The sequence below is a fragment of the Monodelphis domestica genome, chromosome 1 (assembly GCF_027887165.1).
Source record: "Monodelphis domestica isolate mMonDom1 chromosome 1, mMonDom1.pri, whole genome shotgun sequence".
Taxonomy (NCBI): Eukaryota; Metazoa; Chordata; class Mammalia; order Didelphimorphia; family Didelphidae; genus Monodelphis; species Monodelphis domestica.
In genome coordinates, this window is record NC_077227.1 from 213,218,030 (window position 1) to 213,239,212 (window position 21,183).

Consider the following 21,183-nt stretch of genomic DNA (forward strand, 5'->3'; position numbering starts at 1 on the left):
ATGATCAGCTGTGACTGGCTAAGTATTATCTGCAATGCAAGGATCTAAGACTGCTTATGACAAAAAAAAAAGGTCTATCCACTACCATAGAAGGAACTGGTAGAGTTTGAATGCAGTTTGAAGCATAACATTTTTCACATCATTTTTTTCATGAGTTTTTCTCTAGTGTAAGCAGTATGTGTCTTCTTTTACATGATGAACATGGAAATATGATATGTTAGCATATGTACAACCTATACCTTATTGCCTGTCATCATGGGGAGTTGTGGAAAAGGAGAAGGAAGGAATCACAAAATATTGGAAAATGATTATTAAAAATTGTATCATCATGTAATCAGAAAAAAAAATTGTAATAGCAACTAATTCCCAATTATTGTACTAAGCACTGTAATATGAAAAGGGTCAAAAGGTATTCCCTGCCCCAAAGGAGTTTGCAATCTAAAGTGTATAAGGGTATATAACAAAATCAACATATTTTCAAAGATGCCTTGTTTGTCTATGTTCTCTACTAACTTATCTTGTGTTCTCTCCTGTGAATATTACTTTAATGACTCTTCTATTTTTCTATTTTTTTTAACATTCATTTTGGTAACCCTGTCATTACCTTCCCTCTTTCCTCAACTCCCCTCTCTCATCCAAATGAAAGAAAAACAAGATCCTTGAATCAAATATAGTAGTAGTAGTAGTCTCTCAGTAACTGAGGATGACAATTGTCTTTGTGTGCTTTCATCTGTGGTGTAGATGAGTGTGCACAAAGATACTTGTGCGTGAAGGAGATTTAAGTGGAAAAGTCGTTGCACAGAGACAGTCCCACTCTCTCAGCGCTGGAAGCCTGGGTCCATTGACACGAAAGGTCGTTACACCTGGAGACTTCCTCAACTGCATTGGATGGCCGTGTTGTCTTTTGTGCTCCATCACGCCCTAAGCACTCCACAGTGCTTTGCTGCATCACCATCTCAGCCGTTGAACCTTCTTATTGGTTTCTTCCATCTGTTCGGCCGAAGCAGTCTTCACATGCTGGGTGAGCAAAGCCCTGGTTCACCAGGGGGTCGATGACGACCCAATGGCTACCCTCAAATATACATAATCAGAAATAAACAAACCCTCACATTGACTATATGTCTGAAAACATCTCATTTAACACCTTGAATTCATTGCCTCTCCATCAAGAGAGGAAATGTTTTATCACTGGTTCTCTGTAATTGTGTTTGAATAAACATTGAATAAAGTTTTAAAATCTTGACTGTTTTCCTTTCCAGTTTTATTGCTATTGTATAAATTATTCTCCAAACTTTACTAACTTTATTTTGCATCAGTTCATATAAGTCTTCTAAAATGGTCCCTTTCATTGTTTTTTTACAGGGCAATTATTTTCCATTGTTTTTATAGGTCAAATTTGTTCCTCAATTTGATGAGTTACCACTTAGTTTCCAGTTCTCTGCCACCTAAATAAACCAAGAGCTGCTAAAAATATGTGTGTACATATGATTTGTCCTTTCTTTAAACCATTTAGAATACAGGCATCAAAATACTATTACTCAATTTAGTACATTTTTTAGTACAATTTCAAATAGCTTTGGAGAATGGATGGATAAATTCACAATTATTCCAACCATGTATTAAAGTGCCTGTTTTTCTAGTCCTTCAAAAAACTGTCAATTTTCCTTTTAAACCTTTTTTGTTACTCTGTGTGTGAAGTATAACCCAAAGCTGTATTGTTTTTTATTTCTCTAATTACTTCTGATTTAGAGCTGAGATGACAAACTTGAAAACTCTCTGATGGCCTCAACCAAACAAACTGAAATTTAATTGAGAAATTCTTTTTAATATAGTACAACATAGATAATGTTCATCTGTGGTAGTTTCTAAAGAAAATTACAGCAGCTATAAGGATCTATTTCTATTTGAGTTTGACACCAGTGATTTAGGGCATTTATATTATTTTGTATATACTTATATGTAGACATGTTATTTCTTCCAGCAAAGTATAAACTTCTTGAAAGCAAAAACTATCTCCTTTTCTATTTTTTTTTTTCATTTTATCCACAGCACCTTCCATAGTGCCTCACTCTTAGTGGGTACTTAATAAACATTTGAATAAGTAATTGATTAAAACAGGATTATATCTCAGGAAGCAGAATCATTTCAGAACTTATTACATTATAAATAAATAGTATCCCTAATATTTTTAAATGGCAGGAATTTGGGCCTACTCAAAGGCATTTTGCATTTCCGTTTAGTGAAATAAACACATGATTCAAATAAGAAAAAAGGAAGTTTTAGAGGAGTGGATAAGACAATGGATGTGTAGCCAGAAAAATCAGGGTTCAAATTCTAATTCAGTGAATAGAACATCAGGTACGGAATCAAGAGGACCTCAATTCAAATCTGTCCTCAGACATTTCCTAGTTGTGTGACCCTGGGCAAATAACTTAACTCTAATTGCCTAGCACTTACCATTCTTCTACCTTAAAATTAATTTTTTTAAAGCCCTACTCAACTATTTAATAGCTATATGACTCGGGGAACATAATTTAATCTCTCTGTATCTCAACTTCTTCATCTATAAAATGAGGGAGTTGAACTTTATATCTCTAAGGACTCTTTTACAGAATTAATCTGTGATCTTGTGATTAAAAAAAGATAATGGCAGAAAGGTGAGTTGCAAAATGTCATTATTAAGTAAAAGGTGAGAAACATAACAAAATTCTTTGCAAGCAAAAGTCTCCCCTCTACAGGATATCTGGAATGTTATATGACATCTGTTTCACAGACATGCACATACACAAAACTTCTAAGGCAAATCAATTATTTCTTTTTATTAGAAAATTTTGCCCAATTCTGAAAGTAAAAAAATGGATTTTTTTCATTATAGTTAATCTTGCAATATATCAATTCCACAAAATAAGAGATACTGATAATAAAAATTTACTAATCTTTATTATTTTTCCTCCTACCTTTTCCAACATTATTACAAATAAAATAAATAAAATTATTTATTATTTTTTAAACTCTTTTCTGTCTTAGAATTGATGCTAACTGAGGTTAAATGACTTGTACAGGGTCAAAAGGCTGCAAAGTGTCCACCTAGTTGCCCCCTTAAAATCAGCATTCATTTTTCCATATTTTTTCCATGGTTACATGATTCATTTTCTTTCTCTCCCTTCTTCCCTCCCCCCTCCCAGAGCTGACAAGTAATTCTTCAGGGCTATACATGTATATACTTGATACCTTTTTAAATATTATTCATTTTTGTAATAATCTTTTAAAACCAAACCCCCAAACGCAAGTGATAAATCATGTTTTTCTTCTGTGTTTCTACTCCCACAGTCCTTTCTCTGGATGTGGATAGCATTCTTTCTCACAAGTCCCTCAGAATTGTCCTGGATCATTGCATTGTACCTAGTAGCAAAGTTGATTACATTTGATTGTGCCACAGTGTATCAGTCTCTGTGTATACTGTTCTCCTGGTTCTGCTCATTTCATTCCGCATCAGTTCATGGAGGTCTTCCCAGTTCATACAGAAATCCTCCAGTTCATCATTCCTTACAGCATAACAGTATTCGATCACCATCCCATACCACAATTTGTTCAGCCATTCCCCAATTGAGGGACATGCACTTGTTTTCCAATTTTTTGCCACCACAAAGAGCAAACTATGAATATTTTTGTACAACCATTTTTCTTATCTCTTTGTGGTACAAACCTAGTAGTGGCATAGCTGGATCAAAGGCAGGCATTCTTTTAAAGCCCTTTGGGCATAATTCCAAACTGCCCTCCAGAATGGTTGGATCAATTCACAATTCTACCAGAAATGCATTAGTGTCCCAATTTTGCCACATCTTCTCTGACATTTTTTTTTCCTCTGCTGTCATATTGGTCAATCTGCTAGATATGAGGTGGTACCTCAGAGTTGTTTTGATTTGCATTTCTCTAATCAGGAGTGATTTAGGACTTTTTTTTCATGTAATTAATTATAGTTCTGAAAATCAACATTCTTAACTTCACTTACTATTAAAGTTATAATGGCAGTCAGCTCAAGTCAATGCAAACCAAAATAATTAAGTTAAACAGGCGAATACAGCATATATAAGAAACAAAAAGTTTCTGAAATATAACTATTACTATTAATGTTTTATTCCTTTACTCTCCTGATTTGTCATTTTATCAAAATCCCACATCCCTTCTTCCTTCAAATTCTAAGTTGAGTTTGGAAGAATTCCGAATCTGTTCAAAACGTGGCCTATTTGAGCTTTGAAAGTACAAGTGGGACAACCAAACTACTATTCCACAAAGTACACAAATCAGTTAGAGGGCTAAATGAAAGTAATTATAAATTAAAACCTTCCTCAGTGAGATGAGCACATTCATTATGTCATTGTGTACTATAAGGACTGCGTAAGTAGGAAGCAAAATAGGCTATTGAAAAAAGTATAGACTGTATAAATGAGAGAAAAAGAAATGACATTCACATTGTCTTCCCCTATATAGGTAAACAAAACTAATATCTTAAAAGCATATTATTTATTCTCTGATAAACAGTTAATTCAAATAGGATGAAATGACTGGTTTAAGTGAAAAAATGTATTTTTAATTAATGGGAAGAGAGTTTTGAACAACAGCTTATGATTACAAGTACCAATTAGGTCCCTTACCATAGGGTTTTATTTAAAGGAACTCTGCATAGCAACTCCTCCACATCATTTTAAGAAAAACTAACAAGCTGCTATTTGTTGAAAGTTTACCCAGAAGCTAGGGAATTCATTGCACTGTGAATAACTGCATTTTGAAAAGCTCATCATTAGTTGAAGTTATCATGACACAGATCATTATTTCCCACCTCCTCACATCTTCATGATGTTTCAGGCACAGAAACACAAAAGACTCTTGCTGCAAGTCAAACCATATCATTTGCCACGATGCCAGTCAGAGAATGAATGACACGCTGTCTCATCCTCTTCACTCTAGTCAAACAAAGTTCTGCCATTTCTACCAGGTGCAAATGTAATTAATGGATGATATGTCACCAGTCAATTCCGAACAGATTGGGGACTCCTTTTATATTATAAATTAATTGCCAAAATAGGATGAATGCTACTCTGACCATGTCAAACTGAAGAGCCAGCTAAAAAGAAAATTTTTATTGAACTGCAACAAGCAGGAAAATCTCAAAGACTGCTTTAAATCACCCTATTAAATAGCTCCAGGAAGGCAGTTTCATTCAGAGTTCTAAGGATGACTTGGGACTACAGTCACTGCCTCTTCTTCTCACAAACAACCTAAAATATGCTAGTGTTCATCAATCAGCTAGGTAGGGGATGTTCTCAGGGACTTAATACACTAGCGGAAAACAAATAATCCTGACACTCTCCCTTCTATTCTCCAAAACTTCTCCCTCCTCTAAGAGAATACAATTTAAAAAGTCAAACCCTGAATTTTAGGGGAAATTACTTTTTAAAAAGCTTACACAAATTAAAATAATGCATAATGATATATTTAACCCTATGGAAATCAGAGAATAATAAATTACATTCCTATAGAGTTTTAAGGTTTACAAATCACTTTCTTCATAACAACCCACTAAGGTAAGTAATCCAAATACTATTTTTCTCATTTAACAGAGGGGAAAACTGAGGCTCAGAAACGTAAGCAACTTTCCATGGTCACATAACTAGTTATTTGTGGGGCTGGAAATTAAACCTTTTAAGTCTAAGGTTGAAAAATGTAAAGCCAAAATTTGACAGTTATTTTTTCCTATATTTGTTTTATTTTTAAATACTTTTCCATGTTTACATGATTCATTTTCTTTCCCTCCCCTCTTTCACACCCCTCTAATATATGACAAAGCAATTCCAGTGGGTTGTACAAATGTTATCACTTGAAACCCATCTCCATATTATTCATTTTTGTTATAGAGTGATAATTTTAAAGCCTAAACTTCCAATCACATACCTATATATATGTATATATGTATGCATGTATATGTGATAAGTGATGTCATATGTTTTTCTTTTGTGTTTCTACTCCCATAATTCTTTCTCTCAATGTGGATAGCATCAAGTCCTTCAGTAGTGTCATGGCTTGTTGAATTGCTACTAGTAGCAAAGTCCATTGCTTTGGATAGTTTTACAATGCTTTACTATCTTTGTACAATGTTTTCCTGGTTCTGCTCATATAATGTTATTTTTTAAATAAAAGGAGTGATTTAGATATTAAAATGTTATTAACAGAATTATTAACTGCTAAAGCCCATACTCACAAACTAAAGGAAGAAGAAAATGCCAAAAGGCACAATATTTTGGGCTTTGATAGTAGTGTACCCTAGGAAAGTGGCAGAAAGTGAGGAATAAAGCTTCCAAAGATAAGCTTAGAATACTTTCCAATTCTGCCTAAGGCTGATTCCCCTTTAGGCCTGTAAACCTTAAAATTTCTTAGACTTATGAATGTTGGAAATTTCACCATTGGGATTTCATACTTGAAAAAATTTCCTACTAATAGTAAGAACTCTATTGGAATATGAAACCCCTTGGCATGGGAGGATCCTTCTCCTCCCTACTTAAGACTACTTTAGGACAGAAACCTTTTGCTAAACAATGGAAAGGGCTTTGACCTATGCTTAAGCATAGAACAGGAAGTTCTTTGAGTCATGATTGATTTTTGAATTGATACAATAGAGATACTTGGAATGACAGAACCAGGTCTTGGAACTTACAATCTCCACCCTACTCAGAGTAACTGGATTTAGGAAGGACTGCAGCAAAGATCAAGATTTAATTATTTGAGAATATGACCTTCAACAGACATGTGTAAAGGCCATAGACCTCTGGGCGGTCCTGGGTTAAGTAAGAGCCACCATTGGCACAGGGGAGACATCGACAGTGATTGGTAGATGTGAGAACTGAGAGGAGGGAACTTAGATTGTGTGCTTAAAGATAGCGGGGTCTGAGGACAGAGGGGGGTTCCGGAGGTTTTGCTCTTAGCGAGGTGGCTCTGAAGGAGGACTGAGGAGGTAGCTCTGTGGGAGGACCAGGAGAGAAGGCTGGCTCTGAAGGAGGAGAATTCTCTGGAAACATTTCTTGAAAGGAGGCTCTCTTGAAGGTAGAGCCTGAGGTTGGCATGAGAAGCCTTACCTAGAGAGATCTTGGGTGAGTGATAAAACCAACTGACTGATTTATTCATTCTTATTCCTTTCTTACTTTCTCTCTTTTTGTATTGATTAATCAGTGTATTATAAATTATATTTCTCTATAAAACCCAGTTGGCTTGGGCATATTCATAAATTGGGAATATATTCCCTGGCGACCATCTTATATTTATATAAAACCAAGACACAGTAGAAAACATATTTCAGTGGTCATAATTGATATATATATTTCCCTTGCTCCCAAACATTTTAATTATCACAGGCCTGAGATCAAATGAGAAGTAGCTTTAGGAGGGAAAGCACCTTGAATTTCCTTCAATATTCCAACCTTCGTAGATTCATTCAGCAATTTTTAAAATACAAATGATAATGGAGGAACGAAGGGCATTACTATTAGTCATATTTTACTGTGAATTAATGTAAAGTACATTTTGGTATTAACTATATAAAGGTTAGGACACATAGGCTAAGTATAAAGCAGATGCCCTGAAGGAAAGATACCTGGGACATCTCAGTCAACTGTGGCAATACTGGCTCCCCACTCATTCCTCTTACTCTCCGTTAAACATTCACTCTTGTAAGAGTTAAAATTTGGGGGAAACTGAGACAGGTAGAAATTAATTTCTCTCTGCAAGGAATATTATATTTTTAGAGATTTATTGAAGACTAAAATATAAAGAAAATACAAGAAAGGCATGTACTAGGTGGGCCTAGAGGCCCAATTCACTTTCACTCACATCATGAGAGATGAGTCTGCTCTGAAGCGGAAGTAGAAAAGAGGCCCTCAGAGAACTCCTTTAAATAATAATTTGTGTTCTCGCCCAGGTGAGAATTCAGTGCGATTACAAAGCATTCTGAGAAGTGAGCAAGGACTTCTGGGGACTGGAGTTCTGGATTCAAGTCTCCATTTTTACACTCTGTAGCCATAGGATGATACAGACAACTCCCCAGTCTTCTTCTTTTAAATATGATGGGTAGTTACACTCTACCACTCACCTAGATATGCAAAAGTGAACTTCCCAGATTACCAGCTACCAGCTTACAACACTTGTCTTTTTCTCATTCTGCTCCTCCAAACACAAAGTACTTAATTGCTTTTCCTGTTTCTACTGATAACTAAAACTGGAAAGACCCATTGGAAGCAGATTGCTGAGGGCCTTAAATGACAATCTAAAAAGACTTTGCACTTTATGTGGCAGAAGTTGGCAAAAGGAAGCCAATAAAAATTTTAAGCCTTTGTAAGGTATTTAGCATAGTAATGTAAACTTGGAAAAACTGATCGGTTTTGTAAATTTAGTTATTTGACTTTCTATGGGCTACAGAATGAAAAAAAAAATTTTTTTTACCTCCATTCTGAGAAATTAGTGAGCATGAACATCATGACTGAGCCTGGGCCCATGATTGCATCAGTAGAAGGAAGAGTTCCATAAGTTCAGACCCTTCTTCACAATTTATAATTCAGAGAGGTGCCTAGAGCACTGAGAGTTTAAGGGTCACCTGCTCTGCCAGTATGTCTCAGGGAGCTCAATCTAGGTCTTCTTGAATCTAAGGCCAGTTCTGTTCTATGATCCACTAACTCCTGATCATAGAAGTATGGGGTGAGAAAGGAAAGACAGTAAAGATGGAGGGAATAGGGAAGGTAACAAGCATTTATTAAGAGCCTACTATGTGCTGCTTTTTTAAGAGCTTTTACAAATATCTCATTAATCCATATAATAATCCTGGGAAATGGGCATTATTATCCCTGTATTACAACTGAGAAAACTTTAGGCAGAGGTGGTGACTTGCCCAGGTAACACATCTAGCAAGTATCTGAGACTACATTTGAACTCAAGGTCTCTAAATTCAGAATAGTTTCTATGTGTAAGATACCCTGGCCAGATGTGTTCAGAATGCAGTACAAAAACAAAAGTCATTGCCTCAATACTCAATTAGACACTCCTGAGAAAGTTGTATGTCAGTACTATTTTTGTAAGCTGAATTCTATTTCAAATATACAAAGAGTATTCAATTTAATTCTTATTTAAAGGAATCATTCTGTAATATAACAGATTACCCCCATGATTTACTAATTTTATGAGTTAGGATTTTGGTTGAGTGCCTTTTTCTTAAATGGAACATAGATGAACTAAACTATTACCAAAGCAGAAAAAGATTTGTTAAATACCTAAGTATAAACAAATGTATTCTGTATTACTCAGGACCTTAGAGATATACATACTCCCTAAAAAAGTAGAACACTCTAAGAAAAAGAATGAGAAAAGTGTTTAAGTTTGAAAAATAATTTAGCTTTTTAAAGACAACCTCAAAGAACTGGAATGGTTACAGCATTTCAAAGCATTGTTTTAAATAGTCATCTTTAAGACATCTGGCATACTTCAAAGCAACAGTTAATAGCCATGAAGTATGAATAAAGCATTTTTAGGTGATAGCATTTAAAAGAAGCTTAGTCATTTGAACTTTATCTTTGCACACATATGCAATTACTTAGCCACAATGATATCAATTCTACTATGTCCTAAAAGGATCCCTCATAAAAAACTCTCTTTTAAGAAATCATGGTCATCCATATAACTTCTTTATACCTAAATTTAGATCATCTAATTATAAAGAGCTAAGAAGAACTGGCCCACAAAGTGTGTTCATGTCTAGTGAAGGAAAACATATTGCAAATACAAAGATTAGCATTTATTTCTTCCACAAGTGTAACATGCAGGAAAGGTGTGTTTAATGTTTCACAAATACCAGCTTTCTTCCTGAAACTATCCATACTATCTCTTCTTCTTTCATGTTTGCTTTCTAGAAAGTGAGAAAATCAGCATAAATTGCTGTCATTATCATCTAGTACAGTGGTTCTAAATCTTTTTAATGCCGTGACCCTGCAATATAGTTCCTCATGTTGCAGTGACCCCAAACCAAAAAATTATTTTGGTGGCTACTTCAAAACTGTAATTTTGCTACAGTTATGATTCGGAATGTAAATACCTGATATGCATTATGTATTCTCATTGCTACAAATTGAGAGCTTGAGAACCGCTGATCTAGTAAGTGATAACCCTATAGTTAAGTGCTGTATAAAATGGGAAGTGAATAGAATTCATTCCTAAACATATTAACTATAATCCTGATATTCATGTAAAGTGCTACTAAGAGTATAGGGAAAATAGCATATATGGGTATGATGTGAATTTGTTTAAATTTACATGATATTATGATTAGAATCCTAATAGCACTACTACAACCTACCTTGGTTATGCAACACCATAACACATTGAAGACAAGGCCATCACACCTAATATACATGTCCTTTTGTCCTCCTAATCCTACAGTCCTCTCTCTCCTCAGAACAAAGTTCATCAAGGACTTTTGAAAGGAAATACGATTGAAGGTGGGGTACTCATGACAAAAGTCTCTTAAGTGAATCCAAGCTTCAGCTTACACATGAGAAACTGTGTTGCATAGGAAGCAGAATCCAGATTCATGCAAAATGCTATTTGCATGAGGGTATTTCAATAATCCTAGAAAAGGATCAAGTATTTCATAGGGAGATTGAGACCTCACTAAGGTGCATCTTTTGAATTGACCTTATGGTGCCTGGCACAGAGTAAGTGCTTGACAACTAATTGCTTATTGAGTGAATAGTTTATGGATATACACATATATAAACAATTTTATTTACATATTTTACAGGTACAAAGCACTTCTGTACATTATTTCATTTGTTCTTCATGCATAACCCTAACAAACTGTTAAATAGGAAGGAAGGAAGGAAGGAAGGAAGGAAGGAAGGAAGGAAGGAAGGAAGGAAGGAAGGAAGGAAGGAAGGAAGGAAGGAAGGAAGCAAGGAAGGAAGCAAGGAAGGAAGCAAGGAAGGAAGCAAGGAAGGAAGCAAGGAAGGAAGCAAGGAAGGAAGCAAGGAAGGAAGGAAGGAAGCAAGGAAGGAAGGAAGCAAGGAAGGAAGCAAGGAAGGAAGCAAGGAAGGAAGGAAGCAAGGAAGGAAGCAAGGAAGGAAGCAAGGAAGGAAGCAAGGAAGGAAGGGAGGGAGGGAGGGAGGGAGGAAAGGGAGGAGAGGGAGGAAAGGGAGGAGAGGGAGGAAAGTGAGAGAGAGAGAGAGAGAAGAAATTGAAATGACCAGGTACATAGGGGTCAGGAGAAGATCACAGGATCATGGATTTAAGAGTCAAAAGGGATAGTCTGTGCAAAGGCAAAAACCTGATATGAGTGATGAGAGGACATGAAGAACAATGATTAGGCCAGTTTGGCTGGTAAAAAGATTGGTTTAGAAGTTGATATATACTAATTCAGCAAATGTACAAAATTAGGAGAGACAGAGGGAATGGAGCCAAGATGGCGGCTTAGTAGCAGCAAAAACTGAAAGAGATCTGACAGTCTTTCCAAACCAATCTTTCAAAGGAGCTTCAAAACAACAGGAATCAAAAACCAATAGCAAGATGGAGTAAGGGGGCTCTTCTACTGAAAATAACTTGAATGGTAAACAGAGAGAATCAATTTTCATGGGATAAGGGAGTCCTTGAAGCAAGACTTCATACAGTGGAGTGCTGGTCAATGGTCCCCTTTCCTCTGCCCTACCACTTACTGCACCAGGTTCTTCTCAGCCTGAGCATACATCAACTTTTGGATGCTGGGACCTTGCCTACACCAACAGAGCATCCCACACCTTAGACCAGTGATGGTGAACTGTTACATTTAAAATAGTGAAGCCATAAACTGTAAGAGTTAAAATGGTTGAGGTTGTAAACTGTAGTGAGTAAAATAGTGGAAGATATAAATTATAGTAGATATAAGAGTGGATGAGTAAATTTGTGACCACAGAAAATATGTTTTCACTACAGTCTTTGTTTAAATCAATACATAAGGTGGTCGCCAGGGAAATATTCCCAATTATGAATATACCCAAGTCAACTGGGTTTTATAGAGATTTTAATTAATAATACAATGAGGAATTAAAGAAAGAGAGAAAGAGTAAGAAAGGAATACGTATAAAGGGCCTTAAGCCAACATGGCCTAGACCTGAGTTTTAAGAGAGAGAGAGAGAGATCAGTCAGTCTTTTATCACTCACCACAAGGTCTGTCTAAGCAAGGATTCTAGTGACAGAGTCTCCTCAGAGAGAGTTCCAGCCAGAGTCCTCCTCAAAGAGCCTTCCAGCCAGAGACTGTTTCAAAGGGCCTCTCTCAAGAGCCTCCAGAGGGACAGAGTCCCCTCAGAGGAGCTCCAGCGAGACCTCCTTAGAGATTGTCCTCCAAGAGCTTCCCTTCTTCAGAGCCTCTCCCAAGAGCTTTTCTCCAAAAGGATTCCTCTCAAGCGATCCTCATAAGAGATTTCTTCTCAAGAGAATCTCTTTCTTATATATAGGGGGTTTTCTCCTATGTCACCTCCCCTAAGTTCTTCCATCTACCAATCACAGTAGACGTTTTCCAAAGGACAGCCCATTCTGAATTCACTGCTGGGTCGACTAATCCCTTTAGTAAGTTTGAACCAGAAAAAACTTCTGAATAAATTTTTCACCTCCTTGCTCCTGGCAAGTTTACAAGTTGCCTGACCTTTAATAGGTACTTAGCACCCCATTGTATTAATTCTAAAAATAGGCATGGCTTAAAGAACTTTTTGCCTCACTATAAGTATGGGCCCAAGTACTCTCATTGTTTAGCAAAGAGTTTTTTTCCCTAAACCTAAGTACGGGTGGAGTAGAGGTCCTCCCATTTCTGATCCAAGTAGAGTTCTCACATCCAAATGTGGAATGTTCCCAGTAGGGAATTGTTCCAATTGAGATTCCAATTGAGAAATTTTTAATATTCACAAGTCTGAGAAATTTCAAGATTCACAGAACTTTTTAGAGACCATTCATTGTGACAAACCTCGCAAAAAAAAAAAATGTGTTGTGCCCTGCCTCCCCAGAGACAAAGTGCCACCTCCGTGTGCCCCCCGCCCCATCACTGCCTTACCTCAGACAAGGGAGGGAGGAAGAATTTCCATTGGGTTGCTGGTTGCAGAGAGATGGGTGAAATGAAGAATGTCCTTGGATGCAGGTGGAAAGGAGGAGGGGAGTAGCCCAAGCCCTCTGCTCCCCTCCAGCTATACCACATGTGAGCCGCCCACTTTACTTGGAGGAAGGAAGCACTCCCATTGGACTGATGAGCAGAGGGATGGGTAAAGTGAAAAAAGGTCCTCAGACTCAGTGGAGAGGGGGAAGTAAACAGTTCCAACCAAATCCCCCTGACTTTCCAGTAACAAACTCTACCAGGTGACAGTGTATGCCCACAGAGAGGGCTCTGTGTGTCATCTGTGTCACCAGTAACATAGATTCACCACCATAGCCATAGACTGATGCCTTTGAATCCCAAGCCCTGACACCAACATACAGTGAGGCCCAGAAGTTCATAGCACTTGGCCCTTTCAAATTTGCACTGTGGTGAAACCCTTAACTCAGGAAAAAATAGCTCAGAGTGCTGAGTCCTGCAAGCTATCAGCAGAGGAGACAGAATCATCAGCTTTCAGAACTCCCAGGCCACAGGCAAAAGAAAAGGCTGGGAAAATCAGCAAACATCCAAAGAAATACCTAACCATAAAAAATTTCTATGGAGACAAAGAGCAAGACACAGTCAACAGAGTATGGTCAGATCCAAGCAACAATATGCAAAACTTCAAAGAAAAATGGGAGTTGGCCTCAGGCACTGGAAGAACTCAAAAAGGAATAAAAAACCAAGTAAGACAGGTTGAAGAAAAATGGAAAAGAGAAATGAAAGTAATGCAAAAAGAAAATAACAGCTTAAAATGTAAAATTGGTCAACTGGAAAAAAAGAGGCACAACATTCCAGTGAAGAGAAGCATGCGATGAAAAGTAGAATGGACCAAATGGAAAAGAGTATCAAAAGGTCATGGAAGAAATTCATTCTTTAAAAAATTAGAATAGAGCAAATAGAAGCTAATGACTTCACAAGACATCAAGAAACAATAAAACAAGATCAAAAGAATGAAAAAATAGAAGAAAATATGAAATATCTCATTGAAAAAACAATCGACCTGGAAAGTAGATCCAGGAGAGACAATTTAAGAATTTTTGGACTATCTGAAAGACATGGCCAAAAAAAAAAAGTTTTGACATCATATTACAAGGAATTATCCAAGAAAACTGCCCTGATATTCTTGAACAAGAAGGTAAAATAGAAATTGAGAGAATTCACAGATTACCTCTAGCAATAAATCCCCAAATAACGACTCCCAGGAATATAGTCAAGTTTAAGAGCTCCCAGGCCAAGGAGAAAATACTGTAAGTAACCAGAAAGAAATAATTCAAATACCATGAAGCCCAATTCAGGATTATACAGGATCTGAAAGATTCCACATTGAAGGACTGCAAGTCTTAGAATATTATATTCTGGAAGCTAAGGGAAATGGGCTTACAACCAAGAACTACCTACTCACCAAAATTAACTATATTCTTTCATGGGAAAGTATGGTTATTTAATAAGAAGAGTTTCCAGCATTCCTAAAGAAAAGACTAGACTTAACCAGGAAATTTGTTGTCCAAATACAAAATTCAAGAGAAGCATCAAAAGGTAAATGAGAAAGGAAAAAATTTAAGGGCTTCAATAAGGTCAAATTGTTTATATTCCTATATGGAAAGATGATATCTGTAACATAGGGAGAGGGTGTGGTAATAAGCTGTTTAGGATGATATGCAAAAAAAATCTAGGGATGAAAAAGAGGATAGGACTAAGAGAAATGGGAAGAGAGTAGTAAAACAGCATCAATTATATCACATTACAGTGGAGGGGAGGATATGGGTGGCAATGGGTAATACTTAAACCTTACTCTCATTGGAATTGGCTCAGTGACAGAAGAATAGTCACATTTACTAGGGTATAGAATCCTATCTTACTCTACAGAGAAATAGAAGAGGAATGAGAAAGAAGGCAGTGGGGAGGGGAAGGAGAAATTGGGGGGGGAGCATTAAAAGACCATATAGAAAAGTAGAACAGTAATAAGAAGGGGGTGGGGGCAGGAAGGGTAGTAATATTAGGGAAGAGGACTAGGTGGAGTGATAAAAAGAAGAAAAAACCACTGGTGTGGAGAGAAAAAGTGAAAGGACAAAGGGCAAGATTAAAAGAGGAAAAGAAGATGGAAGGGAATATACAGATGGTAATCATTATTATGAATGTAAATGGGATGAACTTTAGTAGAATGGATTAAAAAACAGAATCCTAACATATGTTGTTTACAAGAAACACATCTGAGGCAGGTAGACACACATCATATAGGTAAGGAGCTGGAACAGAATCTTTTTTAGCTTCAACTGAGATTTTTTAAAAGCTCATGATCTCAGACAAAGCTAAAGTAAAAATAGATATGATCAAAAAGAGATAAGGAAGGTAATTACATCTTGATAAAAGGTTGTATAGACAATGAAGTAATATCAATACTTAAACATATATGCACCAAATAGTACAGCATCCACATTTTTAAAGAAGAAACAAAAGGAGCTTAAGGAGGAAATGACAGTAAAACTATACTAGTAGGAGACTTCAACCTTTCCCTATGAGAACTAGATAAATCTAACCAAAAATAAATTTAAAAGACATAAAGGAAGTGAATTGAGTCTTAGAAAAGTTAGATTTAATAAGCATCTGGAGTAAACTGAATAGGAATAAAAAGGTATATATTTTCTTTTCAGTAGCAAATGATACATATACAAAAATTGACCGTGTACCAGGGCCATAAAAACTTCACAACCAAATAAAGAAAAGCAAAAATAATAAATGCAACTTTTCCAGGCCATAATGTAATCAAAATTATAATCTATAAGGTTTCATAGAAAGGCAAATTAAAAATTAATTGGAAACTAAATAATATGATTCTTCAAAATGGGTGAGTCAAAGAACAAATCATGGAAATAATCACTGATTTCATTAAAGAGAATGACAATGAGGAGAAAACAAATTAAAATTTATTGGATACATCCAAAGCAGTGCTCAGGGGAAAATTTATATTCCCTGAGTGCTTATATCTATAAAATAGAGGGGGGGAAACAGATCAATGTATTTGGTGTGCAACTAAAAAAAAAAACTAGAAAAAGAATTAAAGACTAAATTTGAAATCCTAAAAATCAAAAGAGAAATCAATAAAATTTAAAGTAAAAGAACTGTTGAACTAATAAATAAATGAGCTGGTTTTATGGGGAAAAAAATAAAATGTACAGAACATTGGTTAATCTGACTTAAAAAAAGGAAAGAAAAAATAAAATTACCAGTATCAAAAATGAAAAGGATAACTTCACCTCAAATGAAGAATTAAAGCTATCATTAGGAGCTATTTTGTCCAATTATATGACAATAATCCAGATAACCTAGGTAAAATAGATGAATATTTACAAAAATATAAATTGCCTAGATTAACAAAAGAGGAACTAGAATAGTTAAATAATCCCATCTTGGAAAAAAAGAATTTGAACAACTCATCAATGAACTCCCTAAGAAAAAATCCCCAGGGTGTATTCACAAGTGAAATCCAACAAAAATTTAAAGAATGACTAATCCCAATACTATACAAACGATTTGGCAAAATAAGCAAAGAAGGAGCCCTACCAAATATTTTTTATGACACAAATATTGTGGTGATATCTAAGCCAGGAAGACCAAAAACAGAGAATGTTACAGACCAATTTCCCTAATGAACACAGGGGTACAAAACTTAAATAAAACATTAGCAAAGAGACTACAGTAATATATCACAAGGCTTATTCACTACGACCAGGTAGAATTTATACCAGGAATACAAGGATGGTTTAATATTAGGAAATTATCAGCATAATTGACTATAACAATAATCAAACTAACAGAAATCACCTGATTATCTGATTAGCTGCAGAAAAAGTCTTCAACAAAATATAACACTCATTACTATTAAAAACATTAGAGGGGGCAGCTGGGTGGCACAGTGGGATTGAGAGCCAAGCCTAGAAACAGTAGTTCCTAGGTTCAAATTTGGCCTTAAACACTTCTTAGCTGTGTGACCCTGAGCAAGTCACTTAACCCCCATTACCTAGTCCTTACTGCTCTTATGCCTTGCTACCAATATACAGTATTGATTCCAAGATGGAAGGTTATTTTCCTTAAAATAATAAGTAGTACTTATTTAAATCCATCAGCAAATATCATCTGCGATAGGCATGAGTTAGAAGCCTTCCCAACAAGATAAGGAGTGAAGCAAGGATGCCCGTTATCACCACTATTATTTAATATTGTACTAGAAATACTATATTTAGCAATTAGAAAGGGAAAAGAAATTGAAGGAATTAAAGTAGACAATGAGGAAACTAAACTATCACTCTTCGAGGATGATACTATGATATACTTAGAGAATCCTAGAAAATCAACTGAAAAACTAGTCAAAATAATTAATAACTTTAGCAAAATTGCAGTATACAAAATAAACCCACATAAATCATCAGCATTTCTACCTATTTCCAACAAAGTTTAGCAGCAAGAGTTGGAAAGAGAAACTCCATTTAAAATCACTTTGTGATATAAAATACCTGGGAATCTATTTGCCAAGACAAATGTAGGAATTATATGAACACAATTTCAAAATGCTTTTCACACAAATAAAGTTAGATCTAAACAATTGGAAAAGCATTCATTGCTCATGGGTAGGCTGAGCTAATATAATAAAAATTACAATCTACCTAAATTGATTTACTTATTCAGTGCCATACCTATCAAATAACCAAAACACTATTTAATAGAATTAGAAAAAAATAATAACAAAATTCATCTCGAAAAACAGAAGATCAAAAATATCAAGGGACCTAATGAAAAAAAAATGTGAAGGATGATGACCTTGCAGTACCATCTTAAATTGTACTATAAAGCAGTAATCATCAAAACAATACAGTACTGGCTAAGACATAGAAGGATGGATCAATGGTACAGATTAGGGGTAAATGACCTCAGCAATCTAGTTTTTGATAAAACCAAAGATCCCAGCTTTTGGGATAAGAACTCACTATTTAACAAAAGTTGCTGGGGAAAATTATACAACAGAATAGCAAAAATTAGGCTTATAACAATATCTCATACCCTATATTAAGATATGGTCAAAATAGATATATGATTTAAACATAGTGATAGTATAAGTAAATTAGGGGAACATAGAATAGTTTACTTGTCAGATCTATGTGAAGGGAAGAATTTATGACCAAACAAGAGATAAATAACATTACAAGTTATAAAATGAATAATTTGTATTATATTAAATTTAAAAGGGTTTGTACAAACAAAACCAATGAAACCAAAATTAGAAGGGAAGCAACACAAAACTGGGGAAAATTTTATAACAAATTTCCCTGAAAAAGGTATCATTTCTCAAATATATAAAGAATTAAGCAAAACTTATAAGAATTCAAGTCATTCCCCAGTTGATAAATGATCAAATGATATGAATAGGCAGTTTTCAGATGAAGAAATCAAAGCTATTAATAATCATATGAAAAAATGTTCTAAATCCCTCCTGATTAGTGAAACGCAAATTAGAAAAACCCTGAGGTACCATCTTGCACCTATCAGGTTGGCTAATATGACAATAAAGGAAAATGATAAATATTGGAGGGTATGTGGCAAAACTGGGACACTAATGCATTGCTGGTGGAATCGTGGACTGATCCAACTCATCTCGAGGCCAATGTGGAATTATGCCCAAAGGGCTATAAAATAATGCACACCCTTTGATCCAGTAATACCACAATTAGGTCTTTATCCCAAAGATTTTTTTTTAATAGGAAAGGACCTGTTTGTACAAAAATATTTATAGCTCCTCTCTTGTGGTGACAAAGACTTTCTTCAACTCTCAATTAAATTCCAACCTTTATGTCTTTTCTAGTCATCCTTAACCTTAGTATCTTCCCTCCACAAGCATTTCTATATGTGCTTATATATGTGCTGTCTGTACATAGCTATTTGCATGTTATGTTCCCCTATTAGAGAATACATTCTGATGAAAGCAAGTATTATTTTTGTTTCATTTTAAGTATCCCAAGGCTTATCACAGTACCTGGCATACAGTAGGTACTTAATAAATGGTTCCTCCCATGACTTGTCTCATCCAGATTTACCCCAAAATCAATGACAAGTTCACTGGAATTTAGGTTTCCTAATATTTCTCCCTTTATTGGTTCTTCAAATGGAGAGTAAAAGGATACTTCAGGCAGCACTGCTTATATGTTTAAGAGATATAAAAGCAGAAACAGAATTGTAACTACAAAAGGGAATTTGGGTGATCTGTTCCATCCCTGCTCTCACCATTACTAACAAGGTAGTAAGTAAAGCCGCAGTCTAAGATTCAGTAGCACCATTTACAGAGCAGCAACAGCAACACTCTCAAATTGCTAGTGTGCTGAAGCAGCCAAAGGGAGTTGTCAACCAGCATCAGTCCAGCCAATGACAGCATAACAAGCAATTAAAACCATGGCTGGCTGGCCCGATGCTGATTGACAACTTAGCTAGTACCACTGGTGAGAAGGGGGAAGGGAACTGGCTTCCTCAATCTATAGTCTGCACAAAAGAAAACTGCTTTGTCATGGACAAGTTTGTTTTATTATCATTTTTTAAAAATCATGTCTGCTCAGCTCACAAGCTGTGCAACACTGTTCTCTTTTGTTGTCAAATGTAAGCTGCGGGACAAACCATGGTAGTCAGTCTTCCAGGATTAGTTCAAAGGAGACCAGTTATAAACCCAACCAGAGTCCTTGATGTCAAAGTCACTGAAGCTGCATCTCACCCAAAATACAAAGCTGAAGGATAAGTGCCCTACTTCAAGAATAACTGCTACAGTGGGTGCCCCTGATTAGAATACTCTCAGCCCACACGATTTTCTGTCATTCCTGTATTTAAAAAAGAATGTGAAGCCTCTTTTCTCAATCAGTGGTTTTAAAAACTGGAAAATTGCTTTTGAAAAAAAGCATTTATATTGCACTGTTCATCAGAGAGAGAGGAGAGAGAAAGTGGAAGGAAGAAAGAGAGGAGAGAAAGAGAAAAGAGAGAGAGCAAGCTATACCAATGCAATATATACGTAAGAAGGAAAGTAGCAGTGGTTTGTAAGGTAAAAACATATTTCAGACATTTTAGTCTTAGAGGAGCTTCAGGGAAATCACTGAGGCCTAACAAAAATACTTTAATGTAAAAAATTCTGACTACTCCCAATCTCCCTTTAATATACTGGTCACTATTACTGAAGTAACTGTACAGAAGCTGCTGCTGGCAATCATTAGAGTAATTCATTGACCTTTTTGGTAATACAACTAAACTGATTCTATTTTAAATGCCATAATCAAAGATATACTCCTGAAAACATACACTTCCCCATTCATTCAAAAAGAAATTATTTCCATACTGGGATTCCTAGTAGAGCAATCCATTCTTTTTATTTTTTTTTTAAACCCTTACCTTCCATCTTGGAGTCAATACTGTGTATTGGCTCCAAGGAAGAAGAGTGGTAAGGACTACGCAATGGGGGTCAAGTGACTTGCCCAGCCACAGCTGGGAAGTGTTTGAGGCCAGATTTGAACCCAGGACCTCCAGTCTCTAGGCCTGGCTCTCAGTCCACTGAGCTACTCAGCTTCCCCTGCAATCCATTCTTAACATAAAAACAGAGATATGAGTCACTTTTTTTCTTAAAGCAGATGAGGCAGACATTCTATTGCAGCAGAATAATGTATCAGTTGCCCTCAGGTTTGTCAAGGAAGGCAGACTTGTGCAGCATCTATCTATCTGTCCTATAGGTGCTTAGCAGTCATTCAATAACTGATATGTTACTCAAAGTTCTGGCAGAATATGCATTTAGGACTTCTCTAATCATTACTCCACTAGGTGCTAAGAGAGCACAAAAGCAAATTGAAGGGGGGAAAATGGGATGGGGAATCATTTCCTACATCCATTGGCACAATTACCAACAGCATCTTTTTTTTTTTTTAATACAGCTCTCTGTGGTACTTTTTTCAAGTTTATAATTACTATTATATGAAATA

At 35.9% G+C, this 21,183-nt stretch overlaps 1 protein-coding gene across 3 annotated transcripts in view; it reads right to left on the minus strand.

The window, feature by feature from the left end:
• NUBPL (NUBP iron-sulfur cluster assembly factor, mitochondrial) overlaps positions 1 to 21,183 on the minus strand; it is a 365,055-nt gene that overhangs the window by 237,258 nt on the left and 106,614 nt on the right. The gene's annotated exons all lie outside the window — the stretch shown is intronic.